Source organism: Triticum aestivum, chromosome 7B, assembly GCF_018294505.1.
Source record: "Triticum aestivum cultivar Chinese Spring chromosome 7B, IWGSC CS RefSeq v2.1, whole genome shotgun sequence".
NCBI lineage: Eukaryota > Viridiplantae > Streptophyta > Magnoliopsida > Poales > Poaceae > Triticum > Triticum aestivum.
The window spans coordinates 759,080,637-759,104,162 of record NC_057813.1 but is presented as its reverse complement, the minus strand read 5'-3'; the positions used below and the strand labels follow the sequence as shown (position 1 = coordinate 759,104,162).

General features: G+C 41.9%; 1 pseudogene; it reads left to right on the top strand.

Moving 5' to 3' along the window:
- The first annotated feature begins 3,309 nt into the window (after nucleotides 1–3,309).
- On the top strand, nucleotides 3,310–23,123 carry LOC123158808 (uncharacterized; annotated as a pseudogene).
- The last annotated feature ends 403 nt before the right edge of the window (nucleotides 23,124–23,526 follow it).

The window sequence follows — 23,526 nt, the reverse complement described above, 5'->3', positions numbered from 1 at the left end:
ATCCTTAACGGCAACATCCTTTCTGGATCGAGCGCTTCTCGGCCCCACGACGAAGGCCAACGGCGGGGCCCCCAAGGGTGACCAACGCGCATGCGGAGGGAGGGGGACGGACCACAACTTTTGGGCCGGTGAACGCGCATCGCTCCAGCGCCACCTCCCGCGCGAGCCGGGTGGTGCACGTGAACAGGCGCTCGCACGGTGCCGCCGCCGACGAAGATGCCTCCTCGTGTCGACGTGGAATTTTTGACTAGTCAAAGTGCCTAGGTGGGCTTTCTTTTGTCAAGTCAGCTCCCGACAAATGGGGCCCATCTGTCATAAACGTGTTCAAAGTGCTCTGATCCGCCGATCAGTGTTATTTGCAAAACAATTACGCTAGATATGATGCTTTTTTAAGAAAAAGTTATACTGTAGTGTTTTTTGATAACCTAGCCCTTAAAATAATGGTTTCTTGCAATTTACTCCTACTAGATGGACCATTGTTGGATCCTCATGGCCGAAACATTACCTTCAGCCGTAGTTTCACTCAACCAACTTATTCTAGTGACACTGCCTACTGAACTTGACATTTCACACATGTCCAGCGAATCAGCGATATGAATGAATACCAAGCATTCTATTAGATTTACCAGTTTAGCCTAGCTCGCACCACACACGATACTTGTATGTCATCTGACACATGCAGTTCTCTATCAATTCTATAACGGGCAAAACAAAGAATCACAAAGTTTGCTTTCAACATGTAGTACTGAATTAACCGTGCATAACAATCCTACTGCCTTAGATTACAAAATGTGTCAGTTCATCCGAGGCATGCACAAGGGGCTGATTGTTCGGTCCTCGAGAACAAGTGCTGCTTGAGTTCGTGCCCCGTGAACACTCGCATTTTACCACCAAAGATTGGGGAACACATTTAGTGAGAATATTTTATTGATGGACGGCTTTCTCTTTAGTGGCTCTTCCATTGTTGTTGTCGTTTGTAGCACGAGAAGAGTAGCTAATACTGATTTGCTAGCTTTGCCGTTGGCACCAAATTGTAGTGTAGCAAACATGACTATTTTTTAGCTACATATATGACAATTAAGACTTGTACTGATTTAAAACGGTTGAGATTGGCGCGTATGGATTCTAATCTCATCAACTCCTTTTTCTTTTTGTTGGAATGGCTACCAGCTAGTATCGCTCGGAAACGCTCTCACGAAAAAAGTGGATCACTCTCCTCTGCCGCTTCCGCGCGACAGGGGAGGCCTCCCGCCACCGCAGGCCCCCGGCCCTCCTCCTCCTCCTCCTCCTCCTCCTCCTCATCTCCCCTCGCTGTCGGCCCGTCGCCCAAGCGCACCGGCGGGCGAAGCCTTCCTGGCATGGGCGGCTGCAGGGTGCTTTCTCCCTCCCACGCGGCGGGATCGGCGCGGGGTGATCTTTCCGGACTGGGGCACGGCGCTAGGTAGGGCACAACGGCAGTGTAGGCTGTCGCGGTGGCGCCTAGATGGTTGCACGAGGGTGGTGTTGGCGCGACTCTGCCCCTGGTGGTTCCGTCTGGTGGCGGGTTGTGCGGCGCGTTGGGTGTTGGCGGCGGCGAAGAACTGGCGTAGATCCACTGTCTAATGGCACCTGACGGCGCGGGCTGTGTACGACACAGACCGGTGGCTCGTACTGTCCTTGGGGCGGTGGTACATGCCGATCATGGTGGTCGGGGGTTGTGCTCGGGCTGTGGTGACGGCATCGTGGCGGTCCTCGGAGTTCCAGCGGTTGCGTGCGTCTCCTCCGCAAGGTACCGCGCGGTTTCGGTCTGTTACTGGGTCGGGATGGTGACACTGCCAGTGAAAATCGCGTTGTCTTCGGTCTTGATAGACAATGGCGACGTCGTTGATGTCATTTGCTTGTTGAGGCATCGTCGTTGCAGGCAATGTCATCTCCCTCAGGCTGCTTTAGGGGAATCCCAGATCTCGGTCTTCCCGGATCGGACGATGATGGCATCTTCGATTCCGTTCTCCCTTCCGAGAGCATCGTTTTGGAGCAGGTGCTGACTGAAGGGCCCAGAGGCGGAGTGGGGTTTCATCCTCCGCATCGATGCCGGTGGACCTCGGTGGCGTGGTGCAGTGGAGTCTCGGCGTCCGATGCGGGTTGACGGACTCGCGCAGGAGGACGACGTTGTAAGGCATCGTCGTGGCGTCGACGAAAGACCTGACAAGGTCGATGCATCAGTTCCTGTACTGCAGATGGATAGGTGGAAGAGGGCGGCGGTAGCCTTTGAAAGTTTCCCGGACTGGTGTGTGCCCCAGACCCGCATTATGGCTTGGTTGGGGCCTCCGGCTTTAGATGTTAGGCTTTGGTGCAAAGTTTGTTTGGTATTCGGCTCGGATTTCGGCACCCCATCATCAAGTGGATAGGAGTAGCTACAGATGTTGCCGAGATGGTGCCTTTGGACTTTATGATGTATTACTTTATAAGGTCTTTATGAATAATTAATAAAGTGGCTGCATGCATCACCCAGATGCAGAGGCCAAGGGCCATCCTCCTTTTCCTAAAAAAGTTAACCTAGCTAGTACCTAACCCGATGACTTGATTGTGTCTGGACATGCAAGTCTTCCTTGTCAGCATGCACCTCGATGATTATGTGGATCACATGATATATGGACTTTGAAATATGCCGATGGCATGTAGCTAGGTCACTAAATACAATACAACATCCATCGATGGTGCATAATTAAGTTATCTAGGAGTACTAGTGGGCAACGCGGTACTACTTGGGCTAACCTAAACAATGTGTTACGACAGAGACATTTCTTTTCTTCTCAACAATAATTGAACTTTCTTTGGAGGCTAACATGCCACATTTTAGTCAAGTCAAACTGATGAAGCAGCAACTACTGGGAAATATGAATCGTCTTGCTAGCATAGCTCAACAGTTTTGTCAAGTGTGCGGACAGATAAATAAGATCAATCATTTAGTCGACCCAAGCACGTGTATACAATAATTGATAAAATAGTGTTATATTAAGTCTTGCATGTAATTTAGAGATGACAAAATAAAAGATCTACAATGGGTTATTTCTTAGTCTTATCTTCAATAACTAGCCATTCCTAAAAACGTGCTGAGACATATTATACTAAGAGATCATCTCTTGTCTTCTCTCTCCTTCAACTCATCAATTGTCGTACGTGACACTCCCAAGATAGCACTATTGTACATGCCCTATTAAATTCAAAAAAGAAATGGCTGGCATGGGTCCTGACGCCATTCAAATTAATATCTTCGCACCATAAATATTCCTCCACAGGCATCCTAGCCGGCCGGTTCGCCTGCTAAAACTGCTCTTCCTCCTTGATCATACTCATACTCTCGGCCAGTATACGGCCTCATCAAAGACAGGACGGTCTGAACTGCGTCCGGCCATCTTTGGCTGCGGCTGACGGGCGAGGAGAGACAATCACTACACCGATCCATGGATAGTCACCATTTAGATGAGCCAAGGTATGACCTGATGGATAGTCTTTGGTACATATTTGTTCCTGACAACACGAACAAACAACTACATCATCTCCTAGCTTGCAACATTTCCTCTTATCTTGCTCTTGCATGCATGTCTTCCTCACCTTGCACCAACAATTTTGGTTCGCTCTTGGACCTCTTGTCTTCCATTCTCCTCCCTTACGATTTTTTCTAAACCAGACACAAGGGACCAATTAGGACAGTTACTACTACATGATTTTATGTTTTAGTCAGTCATGTCTCAATCGTTGTCCCCGTTTCATTCCGCCACATGTATTTGAACATGTATTATATGTTATAATAAATTTATGCTATTTGCATCGATGTTGCAAAGGCTAAGGGCTGGATATCTGGAACCTCTATTTTTTTTAAAAGGATGGAATAATAGATGGGAAATATGCACTCTTTTACTTGATCGGCAATATATATACTAGGTAACAACTTCATCATGTGTTTTGATATCATTGGCATGTTTTGGTTACTACTATGACAAATCTAGTATTGTGCTGTAGTTAAGTCGGACCCTAAAAACACACAAATACCCCAATCCTACTAAAGGCCCGGGTTATTCCTTGTCCCCATCGTTGAGCTTCTTGTTCTCCGCTCCTTATTTATCTTAAAAGGAAAAATAAACATAAGCCCATTTGTTTTCTTTTATTTCTTCCCCTAGAGACAACGCCTTCTGCCTACACCAACCATCCACGAAAATGCAGAGGGGAAACAATAAAGTAGCCGGTGGAGACTCCAAAATCTTGTCCCTATCTTTATTATGATACATGCAATCCTCCTCCATGGTTGGAAAAGAACAGAAACTCTTGGCATCCTTTTGGATTTGCTGCTACGAGTGCCCTTCTGTTTTAGAATCACCGTGGGGGGAATGGACATTGTTGGAGTTTACCCTTAGGATTGATCACATCAAATACGATGAACACACGCCCACAAAACTTTTATAACCAAGGGCCCTTGCCACGCCTTTTGTTTTTCTTTATTGTCTCCTTTTCACCACGATCTCATTGCAAAAGTCACGCAACCTCGTGTATATATACACACATCCCAAACCACGTCCTAGACCTACTTGTATTGCTTTTGGACTCTAAAGCACACACACGAACATGATACAAGTCTTAAACCGGACTCCTACTAGTACACCGAACTAGCTAGCCTATTCTAACTAATACTAGAACTCTCACGTAGAAATTCAAACTTGATGAAAACAAATCTTCTCTTTCAACACTTCTGTAATTAACCACACATTTATTTAGGATAAATTCTCTGGTTCATAATGGTGGCTTCATGCATGCATCTTTTGCGCCCATCAATTTTCCGTAAACTTCTCAAAGTTAGTTACCTAGTTTCATCTCTGTCGATCTAGTAGTAAAATTGCTTGATTGGGATGGCGAATTCAATGCTAATAGTTTCTAGTATATGGAAGACACATCATTTCTTAGTCTCTATTTGTACAATAGAAAATGCAGATATCTTCTGTAAATATATTTTTCTTGATTACTTAATTACTTTCGGAATTGTGACCTAGCTAGTTGCCTTGGAAATAACATGTTCTCTCTTGTTTCTTGTTAGGGTAACTGATTCTGGTGCCCAAATAATGGATCGCCAAATTGAGCTGGAAGACATACTACTTCATGAAGATTTAGAGCCCATGGCCCTATCATACCAACTTTTGAACAAAATCACTGATGATTTTTCTGATAAGTTGGAAATTGGAAGAGGCGGCTTTGCAGTGGTCTATAAGGTACAGGAAACCCACTCATGCTGCCAGCAGACCCACTGACTATGATTTGTTCAATGATTATCTGAAACGAAAATGAAAGTTATCTTGCATGATCTCCCTACTACAGGCTATACTTGATAACGGTGTTGTCGCTGTAAAGAGATTGTCCAATATGTACATGCACGAGGATAAATTTAAAAGAGAGGTTGAGTGTCTAATGAATGCAAAACACAAGAACATTGTACGATTTCTGGGATATTGTTCTGACACACAAGGAAATATGGGAAGCTACAATGGGAAATGGATTATGGCAGAGGTACAAGAAAGATTGCTCTGCTTTGAATATCTGAGCAAAGGAAGTCTTGAAGGTTATATAAAAGGTAGGTTTGTGTTTTCATATAATTTTTCTTCATGGGATTGTACTTAAATTATCTCAAATAATTACTAAACTAAGTCGATTTCTTATCTGCTATTTGTAGATTCATTAGGAGAAATTGAATGGAGAAAGCGCTACCATATAATAAAGGGGATCTGTGAGGGGTTAAATTATCTTCACCAAAAAAATATTATGCACTTAGACTTGAAACCCGAAAATATATTGTTGGATGAAGATATGACCGCAAAAATTACTGATTTTGGACTATCGAGGTGTTTTGACAAAGACCAGACAAGGGTCATGACGAATAGTGTGGCGGGAACTATGTAAGACAAACAAAGCCTTATGAATTCTAATTTATTAACTGGTTAACATATCATGTAATTTTATATTGTAGTTGCTTTGCATAATACTTTTGATCAAATTGTATTTCTTTTCAGGGGATATTTGGCACCTGAATGCTATAGGAGTGAAAAAATAACAATCACACACAAGCTTGACTTGTATAGTCTTGGTATTATAATTATGGAGATGTTGACTGGCAAAAAGGGGTATCAAATTACTGTTGAGAATGTATGAAATATATATATATATATAGGCCAACATTCTAAGTCAAATTTAAAACTTAATGATCTTACACAGTAGCACTAAGTTTTTTTGCTAAAAGGATGGTTTATTTAATAACACAATCATGGTTGTAATGTCCTAGGTACTTGAAATTTGGAGTAAATCGATGGTGGATGAACTGCAGTTGGAACAAATACGAGTATGTGCTACAATTGGGATAGAGTGCATCGATTTGGATCCAGCAAAGAGACCAGCTAGTATGAGTCATATAATTGATAGGCTTACCGAAATAGAATGTAGTACACATGCAATCTCTATAGGTGGGACAAGTGAGCTTCTTCTCCTTCAACAGGTCACGCTTTGCTTCCCCTTTCAGCCCAATAAGGTTATCATGTGCCCACTGGAGCTAACAAATAACATCGATAAGCGCATTGCATTTAGGCTTACAGACAAGAGCACGGAGTCCTTCATAAATCTTCCATTACATGGACTCGTTCCACCTAACACCACTTACACTCTCGTCTTGACAACAAAAGAGAAGAAAGATCGACCACGAAAATATATTGCAGATCTTATCCTCCAGAGTGTTATATCATCATTGTGTGATGATTCGTATATTGGAAATGGCGAAAGTTTGCCCAATAGTATTTTTCATGAGACGGGGAATGCAGCGCAGATGGTGAAACTAAAGGCACTTTATACACAACGACAACACAACACAACATCGTTGTCTAATGTAAGATATTACTATTTCAGCATAATTATGATGAACTAGCTTGGTACATCCACATTTGCATGGCTAATTTTGTTAGTCATACAACTATGCAATTTTTTTTGTCATTTAATTTTTATGTGACATATTTCCACATGAAAATTGGTAGTTAATGCAACTCATTGTTCTGGTAGAAATGTTACATCATTCAAGTGTACAAATAACTTCCGCAAATTACATCTTGAGTGAACATTATTGGAGTTAAATATTTCCATCTAAATGTTTGGTGTAAAAGGAATCATAGTCGAGCATCAATTCTCTCTTTCTCTACTTACTAGTAATATTTTGCAGGCAATTATGCCCACAATCAAGGTACGGAGTCCATCTTCTCTTGGATTATGATGTATTTGTAGTAATTATTAGAGTTGGTCCCCAACCAGATGCTAACCATAGCCTTGTTAGATCAGATAATCTTCTCCACGGAAAAAAATAGAGAATTACTCAGGCATTCGTTGGATATAAACCATGCCAAGAAATGGTAAGTGTATTTTGTACAAGTAGTAAATCTTCATAGAGGTTAAAGATGAAGTAATTTTTCTCAATATGTTTATTCCTTTTTGAATACATGTTGCACCTCCGCCTCTATATTTTTGGCAACATCTTCGGTAATTTTTTTGATTGATATCTCAAAATGTGAAGAAACAGTGGTCTATAGTGTCATATAGCTCTACAATTGGCCCATATCAGCCCATATATGTGATATTGCACATATTTCATTGTGTTTTATTAATTCATTAATCTTTCTATGGAAGGATAACAATGGGTTACCAAGATGGAATTGTTGTCTTTTGGGACTATGAGACACAGGCAAGTGTCTGAGTGTTGTTTTTCCCAAATAAAATACTATCAATGAGCTTGGGTTGCGACTAACTTATTATTTTGTTTATACCAACAGAGTAAAGTGGATTGGCTTAAAGTCTCAGCAGATGATGGCATGGTTTCTGACCTCTGTTAATAATTCCATTATGTTGGGTGCCATGCTAATAAATTGCTCTCCTGCCTTGCTGCAGAAATTGTGTGCATCAAATTTATTGCAAGAAAGCAATGGATTGTTGCAGGCACACTAAATGGTAACATCCATGTGTACAACTATGAAGAAATGAAAAGGATCACAAGTTTCACCGCTGGTACATATGAATCACTCCAGTCACTAGCCGTACATCCAACCCGGCCATATTTATTGTCAGCGGGCATTTACATTAAGCTTTGGAACTGGGATCACGGTTGGGAGTGCATACGGACATTTGAGTATGAAGACTACAAAAAAATTGTTGGATTTAGTCCAAATGACACCTTTGCTAGTACTTCAATGGTTCACCCAATTGTGGAGTGCACCAAGTTTGAGTCATATGTTATAGAGGGAGATTATACTGTGAAGGTCTCTCTCTCTCTCTCTCTAAAGTTTAGCATGGTGAAGAAAAGTGTTGCTTTATTATTGTGGCCTCCTATATATGATTGTTGTGCAGGTATGGAGTCTCGATTCACCCAAATATGAATATGCCCTGGATGGGCATTCTAACAGAGTCGTCTGCTTGGATTTCCTCACATATCACGGTCATGACTTTTTGGTTACAGGTTCAGATGATAAGACTGCCAAGGTCAGCCATTCTCCTGGAATGACATGCTTAATACTATATGTGTACATATAGCAGTTCCCTTAATGGATGCTTTGGGTTTCTTTTCCAAAATCAGATATGGTATTTAGAGACAAAGGAATGTGCATACACACTTGAAGCTTTTGTGTCTCCGGTTACATCTGTCCTATACCAACCCGATCTTCAGACTCTATTTACAGGTTCAAATGATGGTGCTATTTATTTGTGGAGCACCGCAAATTGCAGGTAATTTGAAATGTAGTGAGTATATATGGTGTTCATATGAAGCACACAAATTAGTCAACAATTTGTATTTTGACACCCCGTTGGTTTGTCAACTATTAATGTTGCATTAAGTATGCTCGATCATACATTGATTTCCATTGTTCTTGCAGATAAAAATCCAAAGGGTATATTCATGCCCCCCGACACTTACAAATGTCATCAACATTGGTGGTTTTGGAAAGGTGTACCATCTCACATATGTGATGGGAAGGTATAGTTTCATGCTTTTCTTTTATTATTAAGATAATTTAATTTTTAGTTGTATAATAATGCTCAAGATTTTTTATGCTTGAAATAATCTTATATTGATATATACTATTATATGCTAGAGTTATAATTGGAAAAGGAAACAAAGTTGCAATTATGGATATAGACAATGAAAAATGCCAGGAGCAATCAATGGATTACCAGGAACAACCGTTAAGTGTGAGAAAACATCCAATAGAGACAACACCTAAGGTGAGTTTGCTCAATTTCTGTATACTTATAAGTAAGTTAATTAATCACTCCCTCTCCCGGGGGTGCAACACAGCCTTGTATTTTTGGTAAATAAATTAATCATAAATTTGATTAGAAAATAGGTTATATGCCACAAAATGTATATTATCAAATTTACAACTATTACACAGCAGGGCATTAGAGGTTATTCTTTAACAGAACACTAATCCAGCTTTGAGTTCTGCCTCTTGACAACTTATAGTTGCTAACACTCGTACTGTTGGAGGGGCTTCTAAAATCATCAAAGATAATTTCTTGTCGCAAGAGTTTTTTCATGAAACAAAATACTTACCGTACTTGAGTGTTGGGCGTGGTCTGTTCTACATAAGCTTTTGCAATAATTTAGTATTATAGATAGTCACTACTCAAAAAATACTTACCGTACTTAAGTGCATGTATTTTTCACATGCAACCCTCCGTTCCAACTCAATATTCATAGGAAACATCCATCCAACATGCGTGATCTATCATATACACATCTACATTCACCTCATAGTTACATGTCATTATAAATTTATCTATTTTCAAATATATAAAATTAATATATGCAACAATGTTCTAAAATCTCAAAAGTTGAATTGACTAAGAAAAAGACATAAAAATATTTTTTTTTCTTGTATTCATCGTTGCCCTAGATCCATCAATCAACATTACTAGGGAAAACCATAGTAGTAGCACGGGTTTTGAGGCTATCAGCAGCGCGGGCAGCCGCTACAACCACGTCGCTATAGCTAACTATTAGTAGTAGCACGGTCTGTACCCGCGCTACTACTATAACTATATCAGCAGCGCTTTTTCAGAACGCGCTACTATTAGTTAGCTGTAGCGCTTTCCTAGCCCCGCGCTACTGCCATATCTTTCATCATCCCCCCCCCCCCCCCCCCCCCCCGCGCCTCCTACCCCGTTTCAGTTTCAATAAACTGCAATTTCCAGATACTAGGTACTACTAGATATCAATTTCATAAAGCATTATAGGTATTAGGTAGTACTCCCTCCGTTCCCACGACGAGTAATTTGGAACTGAGGGAGTACTAGATAACAATTTCATATATAGTCAACATGCATCCTCATGCAGTACTAGGTGATATCGACGACGATCATCATATGTAGTTCTAGATGATATCGACGACGATCATCATATGTAGTTCTAGATGATATCGACGACGATCATCATATGTAGTTCTAGATGAGATCGACGACGATCTCATATGTAGTTCTAGATGATATCGACGACGATCATCATATGTAGTTCTAGATGATATAGCCACATACACATATGTAGTTCTAGATGATATCGACGACGATCATCATCCTCAAGCCTGGGCGGTGGGTGTTCCTGATAGTAATTAGGATGGCCTGTCCAACACGAAGATTCTTGCCAACGAGGAATCTCTTCCACCCAACCGAGTTTAAGTGTGTGCGACCGTTCGTGTCCATGCGGTAAGTACAAGTGGTGAAGGAGCACCTTGCGGTAAGGCGTAGTCCAGGTGAGCCTTCTTCATCAGGCTCGATACCACAACTCACAGATAGGCTCTTTGGCAATTTCTGAATGAGAAAAATATATCAATTAATAAATAGCCTCGCACATCCTTTTGCAAATATATTTCTATTAATTATAGATTTCTACACTATCAAAAGACACAGTACTACACATTTTTACTAAGCATGAATTCTACTAATAAGTATATATGGATTATCTACACTATTAATAGTTCCTTGAATTCTACACTAATAAGCATGTGATCAGACTCTACACTAAAGCATATCATCGACTAGATTCCACACAGCATATCATTGGACTCTACACTAAGCATATCATCGAATAATTTGCATTTGTAAGTATAACGTACCATATCACGCCGATCGACCATGGTACTTGTCAGGTGGGGCACGAGTGGCACCTCGACAAAGTCATCACGTGGCAGAATTATGTCCCATAGCTTGCACACCTCCTCCTCGCTCAGCCTCATTCTTTGAGCTACGATGGCTTCATGAATTGGGTCTTCATCATCTTCATCAAGTGGGTCCTCATTATCTTCATCTTCTTCGTCATCTGCATCATCTTCCACCAGGTTAATATAAATGACAGCCAGCTTGGGTCTTTCTGCTCTAAAGGAGAAGCTGATCAACTCACCACCAGTAAGACGCATGCGGGTGAGGAAACGTGCCCATCCATCTCCTCCAATATGTGACATATTGCGTCCTTTCTCGACCTCCATAGTGTACGCCCCCCTAGGAGCCTCAAATGTCACAGAGCCTCCAATGCGGTTATGCCAACACTAAAAATAAAATAGTTGTTACATTTCATATAATTTCTTACCGCCGCGTGACGAAAACTCGACTGGAAGTAGATGTCGAACAGCTTTCCAGTTGCAAGGCTGCTGGCACACCTTGACTTGCACAGTTGACATGGTGGTGGTGGAGGTGGCACCATTTGTCTAAAGCTATATGAGCAAAGGATTAACGATCCACTTCACAGGAAAGAAAAATAGTAGGTTGTGATATTTTTGGTTCTTCTTCCGTTATATTTTCATAGCTTACTAACACCTTCTACCAAGAAAAACCTTTCACAAATATCTACCAAATCAGGGTACCACCTACCAAGACATTTCATCTAATTTGGCCCCTATTGCCTAAGATAATTGACTAAAAAAACAAGTGGCAAATTTTAACTAAATTGGCACCTACATTTTGCCAAAAGATAACTTACTACAGAAAAACAAAAGTTTCTAGCTATCCATGTACATAAAAATAACAATAAAATGGTGCATTTCTTTCCAAGCATCTACCTAGGTGGTGCCAAATCTTCAGAGCTATCAACCAGCGTACTAAATCAACTAATTCAAAATGTTCTATAAATCAACTAAATCAACTAGCCTAATAAATCAACTAACCTACTGAATCAACTAAATCAAAATGTTCTAAATCAACTAAATCAATGAGTCTACTAAATCCAATAAATCATATCAACTAAATAAAAATGTTGCATATGAACTAGCCTACTAAATCAAAATGTAGCAGGGAGGAGGGGTTGTGGATGGAGGAGGAAGGAGGGAGAAGGAGGGGCGACTGGAGGAGGGAGGAGAGAGTAGGACGGAGGAGGAAGGCGGAGCGAGGAGGGGCCGGCCGGTGGCGAGTGGAGGGAGGACGGAGGAGGAGGAAGGTACCGAGTCCAGCAAGGAGGAGGAGGTGACGGCGGCGCAGAGGGAGGAGGGATAGGCGACGGCGGCCGGCGGGGGTGAGGGCGGCCAGCGGGGGAGGACCGGCGCGGGGGGGGGGGGGGTGAGTGGGAGATCGAGTGAGTGTGAGTGTGAGTGGATCGAAGAGACGAGAGTGGGGGTGGGAGATAGAATGGCTTAGCAGTAGCGCGCTATAGGGAAAGGCGATACTGCTAAACGACCTAGCAGTAGCGCCTTTCACACAGAACGCGCTACTGCTATGAGTCAGCATGTAAAAATAGACATCAAAAATACATTGATCATCAATGATCTTTTTGTGTACAATCTGATTTGTCAACATGAGTCCTCACCGGTTTAGGAACCGGTGAAGACTCATATTGCGGCCACAAATTTTGCATATAAAGTTCAATGAAGACCAAGTGCTTGTGATAGTTTGAGAAGTAACATGGTAGAAACCCTCTTCGCAGAGCGAGGTGGGACTAAAATTTTGTAGTAAACTTAGCAGAGCGGGTATTATGGGAATGCGCTACTGCTATGATCTGTAGCAGTAGCGCTCTTCGTATTAACGTGTTGCTGCTAAAACTAGCTTCGCGGCGGGGTCTTGGTAATTATAGCAGTAGCGCGGCTTACAGGAGGCGCGCTACTGCTACTTTTATTTCAGCAGCGAGTTCTGTTAGAGCGCGCTGCTGCTATATAGCAGCAGCGCCTTATTTTAAAACACGCTGCTGGTAAGATTCTGTGTATAGGCTTTTCCCTAGTAGTGCAATTACATCAATATGGTGAAGAGTATTGACATCAATAATTTTGCGTGTGTCAACACCGCAAAGGTTTCTTCTCGACGAGCCATTTTTATTGAACTGAGAACACACCTGACCATAGAGATATGTTCTCGAATTGATGCTAATGGGAAGACGAGTATGGAGGATAACGAAGTATAGCTACATTTCACATAGATTTATACATGGCAATGGATATTTTATAATGACTTACAGTATGCGGCGATCTTTAAAAGATGCCACACTTGCATGTTCCACATTATAGTAGGCCTTTTAGCTTTGTTTTTAGATTTGATGTTAAGAAAACAAACACTCTAGCTATTATCGACTCAAATTGTCGTGATCATGTGCCTTCATCAAATCTTTTTGTGCAGTGCGCTAAAAAGTCTTGTCACTGATGTGAATTCTTAGGTTCACTATACCATTGTGAAAATATCGTGCACTGCACAAAACACTATTATAAAAAAACTTATTTGTGTAGAACATTAAAATAAGAAAATATCAACTATGTTTGTTGGTATCTGTTTGCATATAAAATCTTATTCATTGTAAGATCCTGGCCTAACTAGAATGATAGACTACACATATCTACAAGGAACTCCTTATTTTCTGGGAACCCATTCTCATGGAACATCAAAGTTAAGTGTGTTTGTATTGGAGAAATTTGAGGATGGGTGACAGACTGGGAAGTTGTTCCCTGGAGTGTGCGAGTTTGGAGAAAAGGCGCAGGAAAGGCTAATGTTGATCTGAGGGGCCAGTCTAGATCCTAGGTTGTAGCCAGATGCATCGACCATGAACCGGTGGGTTGGGCCGGTCGTAACATTCATTAACTAAACTTAATAGCCATAGATATGCATTGCTAAATTAACATTGGCAGTACCCTTATGCACTGCAATATAATAATATACATATGAGTTTCTAAATTAGTAGCCTTAGGCTTTGCAAACTTAACGTAAATGTACTATCTTCCACAACTTTAGCGCCCATAACCATAAATCTATGTTAATAACTCAACCATCTACTTATTGAATCTAATTTTAGACCTACAATTACACAAGTTAATGATCTACTAATAAATGTACGCCTAAACCTGAAAAAGAGAATGTAGATTTGTAAAATAAGAAAAGAAAGGCCGGTAACATGAGGAATTATACCTCGTCATGGAGGATGTGTGGGGATGCCGAGGCCGCTCGTTCTACATGAGAGCCACCGACCCACCTGGTCGTGGGCTCGATGCATGAAGGGATGCAAGGTGTCGACGAAATCTGATCGGTTGTGCCACCACATTTTGGAGGGTGTGACGCATGGACAATCCATCGAGCAATCTTTCCGTCGATGGTGTGGCGACAGCGGGGGAGACAACGATGTCGAGCTGGTGGTAGCAGGGACCACAGTGGGGTAGCGTCCAGTAAGAAGGCGATGTGCTGGGCTAGATCGGGGTGCGTTGGAGAAGCGATACACCAAATTTAGTGGTGGTGGCCCATGGAGAAGTGGCCTAGTGTAATAATAAGGAACATGTTGTTCTCTCTTATGTGGGCCCTTTACAGAGTTAGAGGCAGTTTTCCTCAAATACTCAGGTATTAGAGGCGGTTTCCCAGCCAAAACCGCCTCCAATTCTTAAGTATTAGAGGAGGGTTCTCAAGCAAAGCCACATCCAATATTATTCTAATGGTTTCCTTACAAAATTTTGATATATATCGAATGACACATATGAAAGATCAAAAATGAATGAAAATACATCAAGTTCATCTCAAAATTTGCATTTCATGTCATTGTCATATAAGAAAATATATTTCACACCAATACTACTAGATCACAAAAGACCTCCTGATATTTCAAATTACTAATACTACTGCAATTTACTTGTAATAGTGAAATTTACTACAACTACTAAGTATGAATTATAATGATATGGCAATGACTTTATCATCACTCACAAGGGCTTCCTGTGAGTTGCCGCATACCCACCAAATTAATCCAATAAAATGTGTAGCACTTCCTCGCTTCACTGGTGCAATATTGGTCATGGTTTGACGAGGAGGCGGCGGTCGCAACGGAGCCCATATCACCCCATACCTTGCCTGCACGGGGTTGTAGTGTCGTCCCATTTCCCTCCTGCATGCTAAGGTAGTAGCGTCGGCAGGGAGGAAACCTTCTCCTTTGGCAATTGTGATGGTCACCACATAGAGGAGCCTGCATCCACATTGGCCGTGTTGTGGGCCATGGAGAGGCACCCCCTACTCACTCAGTTGTTGTGCAGGCCATAAGTGGAGGAGCGCTCCTCCTCAGCCAATGCTACCCCCACGTTATTAGCCATGCCATCACTATTGTTGGAGGTAGGTCTGCCTCTGCCTACGTTGGCAGTCGACCAGCCGTGGACAAAAGGTTAAAACAATGATGGTGGAGCAATGAATAGACATGGAGTCAAAAGGGATCGTTCCAGGTTTCGATTTCTAAGAGCAATGAATAGACATGGAGTCAAGTCAGAGTGTTTTTTCTTTGATATAACTTTCAATACTTTATAAAAGTAGTTTTGTTTCTCAAACCGCCTTTGCTTAGGTGTCATCTTATTAGAGAAGACTCAAAGTTTTAACTCCCAAAATCAACTCTATTGACTACCTCCTATACTCATGTTTGTAATAGTGCATATTGGAAAGACTTTTGGATCAAATCATATAAATTTTTAACTTATGAAAAAAATTATTGATTTAAATATTACCTAAAATATAAAGGTGCTTTAAAATCCTATACAAAGAGGGTAAACACTATCTTTTGTGCTTTCTGTTTCATCGTTAGGAAGTTGAGAGTTTTACCTAGTTGACTTGTCTAGTTTTAGTTGTAACAGATATTTTTCAACAATGCAGGTCAATCTCCTATATTAATTTTATAATTTGATTTGATTTAATAATTGGCTATTAAATACTTTACACCAGTTGTGTGCAACATTACCTCTTATAAAATGCTTGGTCTATCTACCAGGAAATCACGGGGTCTATAAACAAGCTACTTAACATCCACCCGCAAAAACTTTGCTTCCCCTATCATCCCAATGAGCCCATCTCATGCGCATTACACCTAACAAATGTCACAGATGAAAATGTGGCATTTAGACTTTTTGATAAGAGCGGAAAGTCCCCATGGTGCTTCACAAAGTTGCCGTTGTATGGCATTGTGTCTCCGAAATCTGTGCACACTTTGATTGTGACAACGAAAGAAGAGATGAAGCTGAAGGACGAACGTGATTTCGATCTTGTTATTCAGAGCAGTTTATTGGGAGATAAGTATAATGTGGTATTTAAAGACCAATCTGAGTGTGATCAACTATTCGAGGAAGCCATTGTCGATATGGTGCATGAAGTGACACTAGAAGCTTATTATGTGCACTGGAATAGAATATATGAGGTAAGTTCGTTTGACTGCACAAAACATTTTTCTCAAGTAATGTTATAGTTGCAAAGCTTAGCATTGCATCGATCATTTCTATATAACCAGAGTGGCACACATATGGCCCATTGTAACATACGTGAGTGGTAGCTACAACAACTCGTCTCATAACCATCACTTATCATTTCCAATGTCTTGACTTGTATGCATTTTATTGTTTTATAACAATTCAACCAGCAATGCCACATGTGTCAACTTGCATATACAGATCATACAACTTAAAATTAACTGTTATTTCTGATGTGAGTACTTTTTTGTGCAGCATCGTAATATATTAGTGAAGTATAATCCTGACAAATTGATTTCCCTGGATGCACATCCAAGAGAGCCATGGTGAGTGCATATATTTTTAGCTGACATAATATGGGGCCATACATATATTTACGTTCCTTTGTTAATGAGTATGTTGACTGTCATTCTATCCCAAGATAAATTTCTTGTTGTCACACAGGATTGTCTCAGGTCATATAAGTGGACATGCTCACGTATGGAACCATGAGATCAAGGCAAGCTAATGGACTCTCTGACTACATGTATAGTTATGCTTATCTCTTGAATATTGACATCACATCTTTAAATTGAAATGACAACTTGGAACTCCTCTCTTCGCCACTCCTTTTGAATGTAAAGGGCCATCACAACAAAAGTTTGTGCAAAATATATAGATGTTTATAAGAAAAATGTATACCTTGGCCTTCTCCTTTGAACTAACAAAGTCATTTTGTACAACATGCAGTTACCAATCAATTCCTTTAAGGTCTCCGAATGTGCAGGTATATATTATGTATCTCTCATATTTACATCCCCTTTTTTCATTTTTAGTAGTCTCCTCCAAAAAATCATGGTAAAGACGAAGGACCTACTTTAGCGTCGACGCTGAATTACGTATTAATGATGTGTGCACACCACTCCATCTCCCTCATTCGTTAGTTGATTTAAAACCGGGAACCAAATTTAGACCAAAGTGAATGTTACTATATTTAATAATAGTCTATTCCCAACGCAAGTGGTCTTTGAAACAGAATTTTGAAATTTTTGAGATGTACCTAATAGGGCACTCCCAACTTACTCTCTCTTGATCGTCGTAGCTAGTGTTAGATTTCCAGAGACAACAACATCAATGCATATTCTATTAGGTGTTGTATCTAAGTGACATTGCCTTTATTTCGTATATGAATTATGTTTCATTTCGAAATTGTGGCCTAGTTATAAAAACAAGGGAAGGAGAGAAGAATATGGATTAGAGAATTAATTTCACTACATAGGGAAATGTGCTAAAAGCCATCTCTCCAGTAGCATACTCCCGTCGTTTCTTTTTACTTTGAGAAAATAGGTTTGTCTGAAGTCGAACTTTGTACAGTTTTATCATATATTTATTTAGAGGTGTCAACATGTACAAAATTAAATAAATATAATATGAAAATGTATTCCACGATGGATCGTGATATTGATTTTGCAATTTGAATTCTAATAGTTTTTTTATATCCTTGATCAAACATCAGATAGTTTGACTTAACATAATACTATTATGGAGAGAAAATAAGAACACAGAGGGTACAACTCCCCTCTCTTTCTTCTTCAACTGATGTGCTATCTCAGCATTTTGCTTACCAAAGCATCCTAAAAAAATAAACATTCGAAAGTGCCCTAACAAACCCAAAGGGAAGAATTAACAATTAAGTTTATGTCGTTATACAAATATAAACTGCCATTTTAATACTAATGAAATTGAACACTCTCATTGCAGTTTGTTCAATCAAATTTGTTGCAAGAAAGGATTGAATTGTAGCTGCGAGAGGTCTTGGACTCTGTGTGTTCGACTGTGCGTGTATAACAAAAGTCAAACTGATCATGATTGTTCAACTGTCTCATGGTGACGTGTTACTAGCCGTTCATCCAAACCTACCCTATGTTTTGACACCGGGTATAAGGCTTTTAGACTGGGACAAGGGCTGGTATGGCACACAAAGTTTTTCTGCAGATGACAAGGTACAGACACTCACATTTAATGCTGGGGACGACAACAGATTTGCCAGTGGGTCTTTGGAGGGCCAAATAAAGGTTTGTCTGGCTGGATTTATCCTTTTTGCTAACTAAATTTCAAAGTTGTGAAGATAATTTTACTACAAGACCTTCGTGCTCTTTTTGTACACACACACAAACACACACACACACACACACACACACACACACACACACACACACACACACACACACACACACACACACACACACACACAGAGAGAGACACTCTATAGCGCTAAGTTGAGAATAATTATTGTACAGTCCTAGTAAAACCGTATACAAAGTGTAGTGTAACCACGTAAAAAATAGTAATTTCGAAATTATGTTTTCTATCCAAGTCATTTTATATCAACATTCTTTAAAATGACTATATTTTGTACAGTATGTTACTGTATTTTGTACACTTTTGCTATTCTAACTGTGAGCCTTCAATAGCTTATACTACACCACTGATAAAACTATAAAAATAATAGTAAAACCATGTGCAAAGTGCAGTAATTCCAATTTTTACTACCCAAGTCGCTAATTCACTACATTGGTAAGAAAAGCTATATTTTGTATATTATGTTACCATATTGTAGTATTTACTTGTGATGTAGAATAAGCTATATATAATTTTCCTACTACTTGATGTAGTTACACCTATGTGATTTTCGTATGTTGTACGTAGTACTGTTACATATATACTCGTAATATGTAATGTATACATATATTTTGGTACCATATACACAACATTTTAGGTAGAATGAATTTTTTAGTGCATTATCTTATAGATACAACTACATATAGTATATATGTTGAAATATATTGCCCACCTCCCTCCATCAGTTCGGATTTTAGGAGCAACTGGCTGGAGCATAAATTCGATAACATAAACGTGCTTACAATCATAAAGTAGTATATATACTACCGCATGGGAGTATGTGAGAGATGCCGTGTAGTTACATTCACGTGAGTATTTCTTTATGGTCTAGGTATTATCTGCCAGATCAAAGAGTACATACACATAATTTGTAGTATATATTTATATTTGTTCTGTCGAGCAGGTTTGGACGCTCGATTCTTCAGCCCCTGAGTATTCTTTGCTTGGGCATTTGAAAGCGGTGACATTCCTCGATTTTATCACACATGGAGATCAAACATATTTGATCAGTGGCTCCAAGGATTGCACTTCCAAGGTATACACTAGGCTCCTTCGGTTTATTTTAGTTGGAGAGGCTCGGATGATCCTCTTTGTGGAAATAATAATCAATTTAGAATACCATACACTATATGTCTTTCAAAACAGATATGGGACTTGCAGAAAAGAGAGTGCATTTATACGTTAGACGCTATGTCTCCAGTTCGTTGTGTCCTTGCCCACCCATATCTTCCAGTTATAATTACAGGAGCAGAACATGGCATCATTCATCTATGGAGCTTCACTGATTTCAGGTAACTACCATAGTATGACCAGACATAAGCAATCAAGTAATGCTGTCATGGATTGTGGTACTATATTTATAACATGTAGGTTATATTGCATATATATGTTCTGCGGCTCAATCTTGGAAAACAAGTAACTGAACGATCCATATTCTTCAGGCTCAAGAGAACTATTAACTTTGGTGGTGGTGGACCAGTTGTGGGTCTCGCATGTTTGATAGGCTCACAAAGGTACGTGACCTTGTTATTCTTTTATATGGAGGCAAAAGATTTGCCTCATTAATTCATTTAGAAGATATTTTCCCTGTTCTGTAATGAACAATAGGGCAAAAACCATCACAATTCGCTGAGCGGCACACACAAGATACCCTCACACAACTTTGCGAAGAGAACCTCGTCGAGAACTCACATGGATGTCCAATTCACCATTTGTCCTCAAACAGGCGTCCTCAACATCCTTTCTCCTTTAGCAAGCGACTCCTACTCTGCACCGTAGAGGTCATGCGGAACCACATGAAGATATATACCTTAGCTCAACCACCTGCCATGATGACATCACATCTCTTATTCTAATGAAGATCTAGTAAGGAGAACTATGCAAGATTGGCCATGAAATACCACCGGAAACACCACCTACGGCCCGGCATCGTTGCCACTGGACTCATGGCCAGAGATCTGACATAAGATCAACAAACAAACTGAGGCGATCCCACAAACACACTGAAGAAGAGCGTGCAACCATGGTCCTGTCCCCGCCATCGCTCACCCGATCATCATTTCCACAGAAGCTCCTATAGCCTCACCAATATCTTCTGCCGGCCCCACTTGTCTATGCCCATCTCGATAATAAAACCCCTCAAAAGGGTATACGACGCGAAGCGACACCATAGCCTGAGCCCATGGATCTAGGGTTTCCCCCCGAAGCTATAGAGGCAAGGGGTTAGAGTATCACCTCGGCGATGCCATCAAGAAGGAAATGGCGCTCCAAGGCATCATTGTCGCCAGTTCCGATATGGCGAAAGGCAACACTTTTGCCTGGGTCAACCTCCCGTGCCCTCGTCACGATGCGTCCGCAAGTACCCACGCCAAGATCCAGCCGCCGTTGTCACCTTCTTGCCAAGTAATTGCATTGACTACCTCTGCATCCCTTGGTACAACGAACGCTCCGCCAAAGCGAGACCACGAGAAGTCGCAACCACAACATGCACACTTGGACCATGCAGCTTCTGAATGTCCAGCGGAAGACTGTCGAGCACAACCCCCTATCTCGCCCTGCACTACATGCTTTCCCGACATCTAGATCTGGGGCCCACACCCGCGGTGCATCTTTCACCCCCGTGCACCAAGATGTTTCTTTAGTGCCAACTCACCAGATCTGGAAGTCTGGAACGCGTCTGCACGCTCTTTGCTAGGGCACCATTCACTCATGTGTCGCTCAGCCGCAACAGACACTAGGCCAGATCAGGCCAGTCCCATCACGCCGCGGGGCGCCGAGCACCTAGCCCCGACCACAAGCCACCGCTTCCACATCCTGGGCATAGGGATCCGTGCATCTAGAATCGACAAGCGTAACACAACGTCCAGGTGTCGTTCACTTGAGAGAGATCCACCACCGCCGGAAACCGCACGTGCTTTTCTAGGTGGCGAGTCATACTGGGGGAGGGCGATGGTGATTTGCGGTGGTGCTTGGGTTCGCTCGAGCAGCTATCTTGGAGAGCCACGCGAGCACTTAATGTGCTAGATATTTTCATAGATTTCTGTCAGGATGGGAATGGTTCGTGTTGGCCCGCCTGGTGGCTGACCTGACCCTAAAATTCGAGGCCAATGGGTGTTGTGGGTCGGTCTCAAACGAGATTTGGGTAATGGAGCTGGCACCGGGTGACCCGCTGGGTCAGCTAGGTCGGCCCATCTTATAGTCTTATATCTCACGACAACTGAAATGTTCGTAACACATGCGTTGTCATAGGACCCGATTTTGTGACGCAGTCTGTCATATAATTTCTGGCGAACGCTGGCGTATATGAAGAACAAAATCATCTTTACATGCTTTGGCAAGTGCGCACGAACAAAAGCAGACGACTTGATTTTTTTCTATTAACCACACATTCTTTTATATCCGAGCCACAATTTCTCAATGTTCTTATTTCTGTTTTAGCGAACTTCTGAATAAGTGTATCTTTTGTGTGGCAAGGATTGTGATTGGGCAAGAGAATGCAATATCTACCATGGAAATCCATTGCGATGAAGAGACGCGATCAGAGCGCAGTCAAGACGAAGCAACGAGTAGTGCAGATGAAGCAGAGCATGAAGAAAGAAAGCAACTGACCGTGACGCTTGCGCAGCAAGGGCCGCCAACCAAGTCCCGGAATCAACGCCGTCGGAACAATCGACGCGCCCGTATGATGCCAGAGCAAGCTGAAGCACAGGCGAGGCCTAGTCAACCCGAGGCAGAGCGAGCTGAAGCACAGGCGAGGCCCAGTGAACCCGAGGAACGCGGAGCTGGAGCACAGGCGAGGCCTAGTCAACCCGAGGAACACGGAGCTGGAGCACAGGCGAGGCCTAGTCAACCCGAGGCAAAGCGCGGTGATACAGAGGAGGCGACTGCAACGCGAGAGCAGCAAAAGTTGCCTCCCATGTGGAAAACGCCGAGGGCACAGCACCGCCGGGAGAAGCGACACTCCCATTCACTGGCCAAGTGAGCTCGAAGAGAGAGCGACCTCCGCGGACCCAAGGGATGCGCCCACATCCATGGTTGAGAGGTTTCAAGTGATGGATCTGAAGATGGAATTCTGAACCCAAGCAGCTGGGTCTTACTCGATTGGACAACTGCAAACTGTTTTCGCAACTTAATTGTTTATTCTATGCGGTATCGAAGTTGCGCATACCTACAACTCTGCAACAAATCATAATAGTTGTATAATGTTTGTATTGCCATAAGAAAATAATGTTGTCTTTCCAGTTTCCACTCACAGCCCGGTAGTACCAAGCTGGGAAAAGAATTTTGTACAAATGTATGGACGACTCGTCTCATAAACACGATTTGCACATGCATAATGTATAAAAATTAGAACGGGGATGCGTCAAATTTAGCCGATCCATATACCAGCCCTGACGTCCGCACTAGTAGGAAACAGAGCTTCGGTTCAGGCCTGGCTAGCCCATTAATCCCGGTTCAGTCACGAATCGGGACACATGGGGCATACGTCCCGGATCGTGCGCCAGGGGGCCGGCCGGGCCTCGTGGGGCATTTGTCCCGGTTCGTCTGGACCGTTTTGTCCCGGTTCCAGACATGAACCGGGACCAATGGCCCTCGCTCCTGGCCCACATCCATTGGTACCGGCTCGTTGCTGGAACCGGGACCAATG